Raw genomic sequence first — 13,507 nt, forward strand, 5'->3', positions numbered from 1 at the left:
TCCATTTCCAGCGCTGCCCCATTTGCCCCTTCTGGTCACACTTAAAGCACTGCAATCCGACTTCTGGCTACCCGAGGCTCTTTTTGGGACTCTGTAGCGCCTCCAGCCACATGCTCATCGCATGACACTATCACTGGCCCTTCCTGGCAAATCATGGGGCTTCTGCCGGCCACTCATGTGCCCCCAAAACACACTGACGCCTTCTCGGACATTAATATAGCACAGTCCTCTGCACTATCCTCTCTGCAGCTGTAGTGCTGCTTCAGATTTCGCCAGCATGCAGATTTCAACCCCCTCGTTGATGCTGACGTTTAATCTCCCCGCGGCAGACAATTCTCGCGCTCCTTTTGTTGTCAGAAGCAGCTGGCGACAGCCAGGTGTCAGGTTTACAAAGTTTCAAGACACACAGTTTAGGGGTGTCGGTCCCCTTGCGGCTGAGCAATGTTTTCCGGGGCAGTTCGGCGACCTCTTCCGGTGCAGCGGGGGTTGTTTTCTTCAGTATTGGATGGCCGTGCCGCTCGTTCCAACCAATCGCAGGAGTTTAACGGGAGGTGCAGTCAGACAGACCTGGCCGCCTGTCCATCACTACAAACCCAGCTTTCCCAATTATCTCTCTGGTTGGCGATGGTTAGAGTTGAAAGCGAAGAAAAAGAAGAAACCTATTTTCCTTGGGCTGTAAGTATCGCGCACGCTCGGGTTTCTCTCTCCAGATTGTGAGGTTAACATCAGTGTTTCCTCTAAATAAACCCTAGAAATTAAAGCAACATGATTTCACTGTGTTGCTTTGGGCACTTAATTGTCTTAATATTGCAAAGTTGAAGCGTGCACCTTAGTTGACGCTGTGCGTAAGTTCCACAATGCTGCTTGCGAGTGAAAGTATTTGGTAATGTTGTGATACATTTGAATGATAAAACAATTCGCGCCACTTTGTATGAGCCTGTGACAGCAGCGGCTAACCTTCACCGCCCATTGCGCAGCTGCTTAAAGTTGCATTGTTGCTCCCCTGTTTATTTATCACTGGCTCTCTACATTTGTTCAACATCCATCCCTCATTCAAGCGCATTGCTTCTTCAGCAGAGATAGCGCTTTAGAAGGATAACAAAAGAAAGAAATGTTGCTAAAACACCTGCGTAATAAACTCTATTTTCTTTTGCTATGTGCTGTGATCATACGCAGGTGCCATGTTATGTGCAGCACCGTACCCTGTCCCTGCTGTTTTTAGATAGCCAAAGGCACTCCGCTTTCAGGGATATGTATTTTTGTGTGGCAAAATTTAAGTTAACAGCCTGTGCAAATCACTTAATCTTCCCGTGTCTCAAAAAAATGCATGCCCTTGTATAATGTAACCAGTGCTTGTGTAAAGCGTTCGGGTCGAGTTCCTTCTATATAAATAAAACTGCCAAAAACAAAGTATGAGGTCAAAGCGCTATTGTTTATTTACCCAAGAGGTCATAGTGCTATCTTAACACAGTTTATGTTTACGTTGTCATTTACATGCCCATGGTGTAGGGCTTTCATAAAGTCTGCAGGGCAGGCAGGTGCTTAGATGTTTTTAAAACTTGCACGGTCATGGTTTACAGTGGAAAGCACTGGCCGATTGTTGTAGCTGTCAGTCAACGCGGAAGTGGCAATGCGCTAGGCTAGCAGGCATGAGGCTACCTAAAGGGCTGTCAATTTGCAGACTGACGGGAAGCGCAGGACTGGAAAGCAACACGATTGGTATAGTGCAAGGAGCCAATGGCGTTGTCACAGTCAACGTTTCATGGCTGGCATTATGCGTGACTGGCAAGCTCTGTGCCCGCCGGCATTGGAAAGGCGCTATGGCTGGTATTGACGAGTGCTGGCCGTCTGCTTGACTGGCATATCGCAATGTTGTCTTCATTGCCATAAGTGTGCAAGGATAGCAGAGAGGATAAAGGCTGCACGCAGGGGCGGCCTTAGGCATGTGCAAGCTGTGCACCTGCACAGGGCCACCAAACCCCAGGGGCCACCACGAGGAATCGGATACAATACATATTCGTGGTGGCCCCTGGCAGGGATTTGGCGCATGAACGACTGAGGCGTGCTAAATCCAATGTGATGCACGCTGAATGGTTGTTCTTATACGCTTTTCCTTTCTAACCCAGTCTCGTCTTTGTGTGGGGTCGGCCTTGTTTCGGGCTCTTCTGGTAGGTCTTGTGCTTGTTTAGAACTTTTTTTCCAGGAGAATCGAGCTTGTTTTAATAGTCCAGATCTGGCACCTCCGGAGGCTCGCATGCGCGCGCATGCGCAGTGCCCGCGAGTCCTGCAGCAAAGGGGTTACAGAAGCACCACGCATCACTGGTGGCAGGAGGGGTGGCAGCACCCGTGCCCGGCGAGCAGCGAGCAGCACCGAGACCGGCCGAGGCCATGCACCGGCGCCCCTAGAGACCCTGGGCAAGAAAGGCCGCCTTGCAGAGGATAGCATGCCAGTGTGCAACCTTTGGTGCCAGCTGCGAGGTGAGCAGCCCGAGGGTCAGGGCATGGTGAAGGGGGAGTGAGGAGGTCAGCGTGTGCCACTGCAGAGTGAACCCAAGGGAAGGTGAGCCATTGGACGAGGGTGTGGGGAGCCCTGGGGAGGAGGGCAGATCAGGCGTAGGAATGTATCCCAGCCCGTGGGGGTGAGGAGCCGGGGGCGTGGGGAAGGTTGGGTGAGGATGTTATTGTAGATGGTGTGTGCTTTGGGTCTGGGTGGAGGTAAGCCATGTGAGGTGGCGAGCTGGAGGTATTCTGGTGGTCATGGGAAGGGAGGGCATGATGAATCGTGAGAGAGAGCCACCAGAGGTAGGGAGTGGTACAGATCGGCGCTGTATGTTAAGGGAAGAGTGAGTCAGGAGTGCAGGGGCGGTGTTTACTTGTGGCTGAGGGGAGGCATGGTGACTTTTGGAGGTGTAACTTGGGAGGCACGGTCGTATTGGGGGGAAGAGGAGAGCAGGGTACGAGGTGTTAGACGTAATGTTAAGGATCCATTAAAATGATTACAATTACTTATCAACAATCATGAAAACAGAGTATGAAGCTGATACTTGTGATCTAATGAGTGGATCTGCCTGCACAAATCTTTTAAAACATAGAGTGTTCGAATGTACTTGGCATTTGGTTATGTCTGTTTATATGGTGTTGAGGCAGACATGAAATGCAAGCTCCTATGGATGGACGCCTGGAATAGGATGGCAGTGCCTACCCATGTTAACTCAATCTAATGCCCTTTTGCAGAGACCTTGGTAGGAGACTTGCTTCTTGATCATTTCTTTAATTACATTCCAGTGCTTGTCATGTGACTAGCAGAGAAAACTAGTTTAACTAGTCCTCAGTTTGCAATTGGTGAAGCAGCCTTCTCTGTCCATACTAGGGGCATAGTTACCATTGGTTCAGCAAGTACAGTGGTACTGAGACCCAAAACCCTCAGGGGCCCATTGAACCCTGATAATTGCTATATTTTACTTCCTGAGCAGCAGCCAAAGGGGCCATTTTCCTTGCTTATGCCACGGCCCATGGGGTCGTTGGTACGCTGTGCTAGTGATTCGTACGTCTGCTTGAAAGTTGTCTCCTGACTGGATGTTCCTTGCACATTAATTTTGCTTCAGTGAACCTCTAGTGCCTTTTCATAGCCTTAGGACTCACTGTAATTAATCCTTGTTTAATAGGTTGCTGGAATATGGTACTATACAAGAAACCTTAATTAAATATATTGCATTTTATCTTTTGACAATGTGGTAAAGTGGACGAGTCTTTGGTTACCTGTAGGCTGTCTTCAGGATCAGTTAGTGACGTACTGAGACAGGTCTCTGTGTGCCATGATTTCAATGTAGCTTACTCTCTTCCTGCTAAGGTCACTTCCTAAATAGATCATGAACTATTCTCCAGGCTCTACTGTTCTAAGTGGATTGAGAAAACAGACCTTGTATGCCAAGTCACATGATCTACCCTATAGTTTTATAACACTCTTCAAATAAACCTTCCATATGTGGCTAGTCCTCATAATGTGTCATACATGTAGTGGGAAGGGTAATTACTATCAATCAGTCAGGGTTTGTAAAGCTCAGCTGCTTCACACATAAGGGTCTCGAGGCGGTGTGGGATTCATACTGCTGGATCATGCTGCTTGTTGGTTGAACAGCGAGGTCTTGTGGTCCTTCCTGAACTGCTGGAGCGATGGTGAGGCTCTGAGGTGCAGGGGGAGGGTTTTCAGGTCTTCACTGCCAGGTGGGAGAAGTAGCGGCCTCCACTGTTTTATCAGCGGCTGCATTGGGTGGCTGCTAGGGAGATGGTTCTGGAACATATTTTTGTGGTAGGTTGGTGGAAATTCACTTGTTCATTAAGGTATGCTGGTCCTTCATTGTGTAGTCCAGGGAAGACATGGCTTGGCAGTTCGGGCTGGACTGTTCCCATGAGGCACAGGGTCAAGGCTGATTTGCATATGGCCATGTCTGAACTGGGGTGGTGTGGTGAGCAAAAAAACAATGGATTTAGGCCCAGATCTCTGTACTGGGGTGAATGTATGACATTGTTCTGCATTCTGTCCATCAACTGTTGTTTTTGCAAGAAAATAAAAATGACACATCAAAATCTGTCAGCAGCCGCCACTGCTGATTGTCTTCTTTTTTTCCCTACCCACTGCTAGCCTCGCCCGCTGCATTGCAAGCAAAATGAAGAGAATTCGAGTGCACAAATCTGGTTATTCGAAACGAAAGAGAAAGGTGGCTCAGCAGGCTTTCGTAGTGTCACAGGAAGGAGCAATCCTGAACTTTATCACCCAAGGGAAACCTAAAGATGGAGAATCCTCTGGCCAGAGTACTGCTGATGCACTAGGTAAAACAGGCGCTGACGACCATAAAGAAGAACAAAAAAATGATGATATTCATGAGCAGAATGATACTCATGAGCAGACCAATGAAAATGAACAAGGTGACTCTGAAATTGATACAAACATGCAGCAATTACCAATTTAGGATGAGGATTATTACAAAAGACCCTCAGACAGAGAAACTGAAACATCATTCATCGGTCTATCAACCTCTGGCATTCTGAAGGAGGTTCAGAGTTTACAGACGGATGATGCTGGTATTGAAAAGGAAGCCAAAGAGAAAGACCATGTTACAGACCCGTGTTCTGAATATGATTTATATGATTGGAGGGATCCCTCTTTGTGGCCGAACTCTCTTACGGACGCGCAACGTGTTTTTCTTGTTGAAAGGGGTCCCTCCAGAGACCCAGATTCTAAAACAAAGTATCCAAGTGATGAGCACTCAAAAAGTAAACGTCGTTTTTCTGTTACCATGTTACTGGTCATCTAACGCCTTTTCTGGACGTTTTATTAAAACACCTTCCTGAGCTACGCCCCGCCCGGACCCCCTCTTCCGGGGCCCCCCTACCTGCGCTCCCTGCACAGGGCCACCATGAGCCTAGAGCCGCCCCTGCTGCACGAACATTGGTGCACAAGGCCACGTTTGCACACAAATAGGGCTGATGATGTGAGAGGCAGCTTGAAGGACTGTCTGTGCAGTGCTCTCAATGCAAAGCTACCTGTTGGCTCTCTGAATTGGGCCTAAATATTGTGGGGCTGTTTAGTTTTGCAGCAGGATGTGTTAACAGTGCCACTACCTTCCTGTAATTGATTTTCTTAAAGATGAATTTACTAATGAAGGGGTGCCTGAAAGTGTCGTAACTGATAATGGTGTGTAGTTTGTGTCTGCTGAAATGCTTGAATTTTTAAAGGACATGGGTGTGATTTGCATGAGAACAGCACTTTATTCTCCCCAGACAAATGCTCTGGTGGGGAATATGAACATGGTGGATAAAGCTTGCGTTCAGCAGACAGTTCAAAGCGGTGTTTCTCTAAAGGAGTTGCTCAGAGATAAGTTGTGGGCACACAGAACTTGTCCAAATTTGGTCAATGCTCGTACCCCTTTCCAGGTTCTTATGGGAGACCTGCAGGCACCAAGATGCATCCAAGATGGTTAAATAGCAAAAGGAAGGAAGAATCTTGTTTGAGTGATGTAGAGAGCCACCCGGACTCTCTCCAACAATGTTGCGTTTGACATGCATCCATACACCCCTCGGGGCGGGCTCGTCCCGAGGGGATAAACGTGGGCGGGACCGCTCGTGGTCTTCCAGCCCAGAAACGATAGCCGGTGTCCGTGTGTCCCTTGTTGTGCGCCACTGCCAGCAACTGCGACACAGGCCCTGCCGCGCTACACTGGCGACGAGGCCGGTCGCACCCTCGCGTGTGTGTCTCCCTGCCCTGCTATTCATCTGGAGCGCGCGGAGCCCACCTGCATGCTGACGCTCCTGCTGGATACCTGAAGTGTCTGAAAATCTCAGAGCCCACCCGCGTACTGTCCTCCGCTGCTTTGATCTGCCTGCCAGCGCTGCGCCGCCCACGCGCATCCCTTGACATCGGGAGCGTGTTCGGCCGGCGGCGCTTCAGCACGCTGCGAGACGGGTGAGTGGCTGGCCTGGAGCGCTGCATCAATCTCCTGCTTGGCGGCGGTTCCCCCTGCTCTGAGGTCCACGTGGATGCTCTGCCTTCGCTGGCTCCCGTCCGTCTCTGCCAATCTATGAGAGGGGACCTCGGCAGGGCTGCCCTTCTGCCTGCCTGCCTGAAAAGGGACATTGAAAGGGAGAAGCAGGACTTTTGGCTTTAAATACTCCAGTTAGCTAAAAAAACAAAACTAGAAAAAACAAAGGAAAGAAGGAAGGGTGACTCTGTGGAAGGCACCAAGTGGGGTAAGGAGCTAGCCTGGACAAACAAGCATTGGCAAAACCCATAAAAATATACAGAGAGGCCACACCATGAGCGCTGCAGGCGCATCGCAAGCTGGTAGGCACAATCCAGGCGCCGGCAACATTCACCCACACCGCGGTCGCACCGCTACCACCTTTCAGTGAGACCTCGGATCCCGCCACTGCCGCGCCAAGGTGGAAAGCATGGGTGGGGAGACTAAATCACTATTTCAAAGGAACTCGGGAAAAGGATGGCACAGTAAAGCGATCCCTTCTCATCTATTATGGAGGGGCTGAGATTTATGACCTGTTCGACACGCTTCCCAACACAGGAAACGATGACTACTATGACGCGGCGGTCGCTGCGCTAAACAGACACTTCGACCCACAGCTCAACCCCGACTTCGAGAAATTTAAGTTCCGGAGGGCGTGGCAGAATGACATGGAGTCGGTTGACATGTTCTACGCGCGGCTGCCCAGCACGTGCCCCTTCACCGACCAAAGAGAGGAAATAAGGGATCAGATCATCTTAGGCTGTCGTTCCAAGCTCCTACGGAAGTTGATCCTCCGACAGCCAGGAATCTCGCTGGACGAGATCCTGGTACTTGCACGCTCTCATAAGTTGTCGGACGCTCGGGCGGAAGAGATGGAAGCAGCCCTACACAGCCCCGTGGCCACGGGATCGGTGTTCAAGACTCCGCCCATCAAGGAAGAAAGGTGGAAGCTATCCAAAGGCAGCCCGCTACACCTCGCCAGGCGCCCAAACCCGCACCGGGAGGGTCATGTGGGTACTGCGGCAAAGATCACCCGGCAACGGCCGTCTGCGGGGCGAAAGGGAAAATGTGCTCCCGCTGCGGAAGGATGAATCACTATGCTAGGGTGTGCCGTGGCGGGCGATTCAGACAGCCGTCGTCGAGACCCAGGTTCGGGCCACAGCAAGTTCGCCAGGTCTCGCATGCTGACCCGCCGTCAAGCCTGGAACACCAGCCCCAGGCGCGACCCCCGGTGTACGAGGACGAAGATGACGATGTGTTCATGGTGTCCTACGTCAGCCGGACAGGCTCCAGGCAACGGCCGCCGCCCATGTGCTCAGTCTCAGTCGGAGGCACGGAAGTACAAGCCCTCATTGACACAGGGGCATCTGTCAATGTGATGGACTCTGACCAGTATGACCGCCTGTCGCCGCGACCCCCCTTGACGCCATCCAAGGCGCGGATATACACGTATGGAGGAACGGACCCTCTTTCCCCTCTGTGGCGTCATCAGCGCTACTATTGCAAGCGCGGACTACTCTACGGTGACGCAGTTCCATGTCACGGAAGGCAAGAAAGGGACTCTGCTCAGCTGTCACACGGCGGAGGACTTAGGCCTTGTGTTCTTCGCAAATCAGGTTCATGACTCACATGCAGAGGACATACTGAAGGAGTTCCCAATGCTCTTCACTGGCCTGGGGAAACTCAAGGGCAAGAAATTCAAGCTGCATATAGATCAGTCGGTACGACCAGTGGCCCTCAGGCATAGGAGAGTGCCGTTCAACCTATGCCCACAAGTGGAAGAGGAGCTGCGAAAGCTCGAAGAGCTTGATGTCATTGAAAAGGTATCCAGCCCCACCCCCTGGGTGTCCCCGCTGGTCGTGGCTCCCAAGCCCAAACAACCAGGGGCCATCAGACTCTGTGTGGATATGCGGCTGCCCAATACAGCGGTGAAGAGGGAGCGGCACATCACCCCCACGATGGACGACATTGTGGCGGACCTCAATGGGGCGAAATGGTTCTCGAAGTTGGACCTAAATGCCGGCTACCACCAGCTGGAGCTGGACCCGGGAAGCCGGTACATCACCACTTTTTCGACTCATGTTGGCCTCAGGAGGTACAAAAGGCTCCGTTTCGGAGTCTCTTCAGCTGCGGAGGGCTCCTGGTAGATCCGAAGAAGGCTGAAGCTATCTGGGCCGCAAACACGCCTCAGAGTCCCACCGAAGTGAGGAGTTTTCTTGGGATGGCCACTTACTGCGGACGATTTATTCCCAATCTCGCAGCCATGTCAGAGCCGCTACGCGCCCTCACGCGCCACGACAACAAGTGGGAGTGGACACCCGCGGCCAACAAAGCGTTCCAAGATATCAAAGCGGGGCTCCTAGACAAGACGATCATGGCGTATTTCCACCCCCGGAGGAAGACGGAACTGGTCGTGGATGCCAGCCCGGTGGGCCTCGGTGCTGTCCTCCTGCAGGAGCATGGTCACGAAGTGTGGAAGCCCGTCGCATATGCCAGTAAGGCGCTCACTGACACCGAGACGAGGTATGCCCAGATCGAAAGAGAAGCGCTGGCCATCAAGTGGGCATGCCAGCACTTCCATCTGTACCTGTGCGGGCAGGATTTCACCGTCATAACGTACCACAAGCCGCTGCTCCCGCTGTTTGACGGGCTGTCGAGGCTGGCGCCGCTGAGAATTGAACGGTGGGCAGTGCAGCTACAGGCATACAATTTCAAGGTAGTCTACCGTCCTGGGGCCCACAACCCGGCCGATTATCTGCCCGTCACCCGGAGTCAGCCCGGCCATCCACCCCTTCCGAGGATACCTGCAGCTCGGAAGCATTCGTTAGCATGGTGTTGCAATGAATGAATGAAATAAATTTATAGTGCGCAACTAAAACCCGAAGGCATCAAGGCGCCTACCAAACAGATCAAAACCAGAAAACAAAACACCACTACAAGTATGATTTTACAAAAAGATGGGTTTTCAAGGCAGCTCTGAAAAGCTGTAAAGTGGGAAGAGACCTAAGTTCGAGTGGGAGATCATTCCACCACTTAGGTGCCAGAAAGGAAAAGGCTTTGCCTCCCCATCTCATTTTCCGGATACGGGGAACCAGTAGGAGAAGTTTATTAGAGGAACGCAAGTTCCTGGAGGGGCTATAATGGGACAGAATAGCACCCACACCAGAAGAGCTACCCCTAGCCAGAGCCCTATAGGTCATACACATGGTCTTAAAGAGTATGCGATCCTCTATAGGCAGCCAGTGTAACAATTTTCTGGCAGAGGTAGCCGAGGCGTACCTAGGCAAATCAAGGACCAACCTAGCTGCTGCGTTCTGGGCTACTTGCAAGCGCTGCAGCAGACTTCTATTAAGTCCCGCATAAAGCGCATTGCAGTAGTCCAGCCGAGAACCGATAAGAGCAACAGCCACTTGTTTCCTTGCCTGTTGTGAGAGATAGTGTCTGATTTTTCTCAATCTGTATATAATGCCCCAGCAGGTAGAGACCGTTCTATTAACTTGTTGACACATGTTAAGGGTAGGGTCGATCAGAACGCCTAGATTTTTGGCCGACGAGGTGGGGTCAGGGCACATTCCCAATGAATCGGGCCACCAATCATGTGACCAGACCTCTTCCTTTCCGCCAAACACCATCACCTCCGTCTTCTCCCCATTCAGTTTCAGTGAGTTGTGAATCATCCATTGTCCTACAGCCTCCATACAAGATCTAAAGTTGGAGGCAGTTGACATAACTGACTGGGAGAGAGAGACGAGGATCTGTGTGTCATCTGCATAGGAGACTACCTCCATCCCAAAAGATCTTATAAGTCTGGCAAGGGGGGTCACATATATGTTAAAAAGGGTCGGGCTTAAAGCTGACCCCTGAGGGACCCCACATTGCACAGACAGGGATGGAGATAGGAACTCCCCCAACTTCACTCTTTGCTCTCTTTGACCAAGAAAAGAGGTCAATAAGCACAAAGCTGCTCCATCAACCCCAATCTCCCTCAGACGAGATGACAGGACTGAGGGAGATAGGGTATCAAAGGCTGCCGTAAGGTCCAGTAGGATAAGGAGGGCGGTCTGACCCCCATCTACCCGAGTGCGGATATTATCCAGCACTATGGTGAGGGCCGACTCGGTGCTGTGTTCCCTCCTAGGGGCAGGGAGCAGTGAGATGGGGCGGAAGTTTTTTAAGACCCCAGGATCAAGAGATGGTTTCTTGAGTAGGGGCTTCACTACAGCCCTTTTCCATTGAGGAGGGAAGATACCATCCCTTATGGCCCTATTCATGATGTCAACAAGGGGAGGCAAGAAGGTTTCCCTGCATTGCTTAAGAATCTTAAGGGGACAAATATCCAGAGGTGAACCAGACTTAGTATTAGTCAGGAGGATCTCTAAATCTTGCAAGGAGAGAAGAGGAAAGGAATCCAAATGTCCCCGAGAGGGATTATCCATTAGAGCAATGGGAACATGAGCCACATCCCTGAATACCGGGGGCTCAATGGTCGAAGTCCTCTGCAACTCCAAGGTGGAATAGATATCAGAGATCTTTGTCTGGAAAAAGACAGCTATACTGTCACAGAGTTGCTGCGAAGCAGTAACAGGGTCCGGAGTTTGAAGGGACATAAGGGAGTCCACTATCCTAAAAAGCTCTTTAGGAGAGGAAAGAGAGGAGGAAAGGGCCGTAAAGTATTCCTGTTTAGCCCTTATCACTTCCTGCTTATACTTCCTCATCAAGATTCTATGGGCTTCCTTGTTCCTCCAATCCCAGCTAGAATGCCAGAGCCGCTCCCGTCTCCTAACTTCCTGTCTGAGAGATCTTAGATGCTCCGAAAACCAAGGGGCAGAAGGCTTTTTTCTCGCTGAATAACGCACCCGGATAGGCGCCAACTCATCCAGTGCGTCAGTAACAGCCTTTTCAAATAGCGTTACCGCCCCCTGAACATTCTCCTCTTGAGAGACAGCCAGGCTGGAAGACCAAGGAGCAAAGGAGCTATCCGTAATTTTCTTAAAATCCCTACGGAGTTCCATCCTGCTAGGAGCTTTATCATGCCTGTTCATAGTCGGGCAAGACACCACAAATGGGACAGCCAGATGATCGGACCAAGAGAGAAAAAAGGGGTCCCTTACTCCCAACCTCTCATCGTTCGAAAAGATCCCGTCAAGCGTATGACCCGCTCGATGGGTAATGCCTCTGACCAATTGCATCAATCCACAGGCTGACATAACTTCCAGCAGGGAAAGAGTATCGGTAGTTTGTTAGAAAAAAAGAGAGGATTTGGGGCAAAGCACAACCGCACCTATCCCTAGTGAAATTATGTAAAGGTATGGTGCTAATGACCGGAGATCCAAAACCTCTAAATCTCCTGAAGCTCCACGCTTCAAACAACCAAAGCACAATCCAATGGTCCAGCACCCAAAATGCAACAGGTATTAAACATTTGTTGTGACATAAGTAATTGTCGACAGTTTGTCTTTCAAATAAAAACCATGGACTTTCAGCAGAGTTGATTCTTTTCCTTTTTGATCCTTTATTCAGAAATTTTCTTTCAACATGTTAAAACAGACCATAGCCAACGCGTTTCATCCTCGCGGACTTCTTCAGGGCTATAAACAATACATATATATACATAAAATTAATATACACTATTTACAAAAGGTTTTCTTTTTTTATTACACTTTATACAATATGAACAATCATTACATCTTGTTATATAAAAATAAATAAATAAACCATATTGGTTCGAGTTTCCCGATTCTTTCTAATTAAGACAATGAATCAACAATTCTTTTAACATGAGAGAATAAAGCAAAAGTCCTCAAATCTCATTCCTTCCTTTTGCCTATTTCTAGTGCATCTCATATGGGATCATAATCACTCTGCCGAATTCAAAGTTGTAAAAAGGAACAATTATATGTTATATTCCTCGGACATATCATTTGTTTACATTTCCGTATATGCTTTACATGAATATTTAATGTCATACTGGAGCATCTCAAGACCCTTGACTAATAGGAAGAAAGTATCAATTCCATATGGCTTACCATTGATTAGTAGCTTTGTTTTTCTGTGGTCTGTGCTCTATCGTTAAGATTGCGGTATTCTTGTCTTTGCAGTCTAATTTTTGTGTGCGCTTTTGCGATATCTATCAAAGAAAACATTTCATTTTTTGTGGTGCGAAACACATATGCAGACTTGTAGACATATTCGCCAAAATAATGTTAAGACACGGGGATTTACGCTATTTTTTCTTTTTTTCCCTAAGTTGCGAATTTAGGTAAGATTTGCATATCCCTACCTGACAGAGTGATTTGGCGATTAGAAGATTCGGTTTCTTTTTATTTTCCCGGTTCGTTGGGTTAGTCAATATCAGCCATCCCTCAGTCAGTAGGTATCTATCTAATGAAATAAACAACATAAAGTATGTGGCTACCCCTATCCATGGTGATCATAGGCCAATATACATATGTCTCTTTTTACTATTAAATCACATAATCGTTTTTTTCCTTATCTCATGCACACAACCTATTATGCCATTGCCTCAATAGGGATATATTGTTAATCTAAAACGAGATATGTTTTGATTTTAGTCCCAGGTCTTTATATAAATATGACTTAAACGTGCTCATAAGACTATAGAAATTCGATACAAATACAACCCTCACTTCTAAATAGGTATTTCTCCTCAATTCCATATCACGCAAATATTTGGGCTGCAAGTTAAGGCAGTCTACCTGCTGTTCTATCAGCTCCCCACTAATCTCAGTTAGTTCCAATCTGTAGATCCATACGCTTACCTTTCCGTTTCTATTTGCCGGCATAATCGCGTGGCGTCAGTGTTGCGAAATGCAGTATAATCGCCTGGTTTAAATACCCCGCTCAAATTGGAATTCGAAACACCTGTGTCAAATAGGCACCTCGCCCATTATTGATTTCTAATCTCGGTCGCCATCTTTGAGTAGTTATTTTATCATATATTATTCTCGTTTTTACTTGAAAGGATCTAT

The 13,507-nt window shown here is 49.0% G+C and overlaps 1 protein-coding gene across 2 annotated transcripts in view; it reads left to right on the forward strand.

The window, feature by feature from the left end:
• The first annotated feature begins 539 nt into the window (after positions 1-539).
• The window catches only part of MCM9 (minichromosome maintenance 9 homologous recombination repair factor), a 325,876-nt gene continuing 312,908 nt past the window's right edge, over positions 540-13,507 (forward strand). For both annotated transcript variants that reach the window (XM_085611281.1, XM_085611283.1), the window contains exon 1: positions 540-675. The gene's annotated coding sequence lies outside the window, so the exon portion shown is untranslated. The remainder of the gene's footprint in view (positions 676-13,507) is intronic.

Source organism: Triturus cristatus, chromosome 6 (genome assembly GCF_964204655.1).
Source record: "Triturus cristatus chromosome 6, aTriCri1.1, whole genome shotgun sequence".
NCBI classification, from domain to species: domain Eukaryota; kingdom Metazoa; phylum Chordata; class Amphibia; order Caudata; family Salamandridae; genus Triturus; species Triturus cristatus.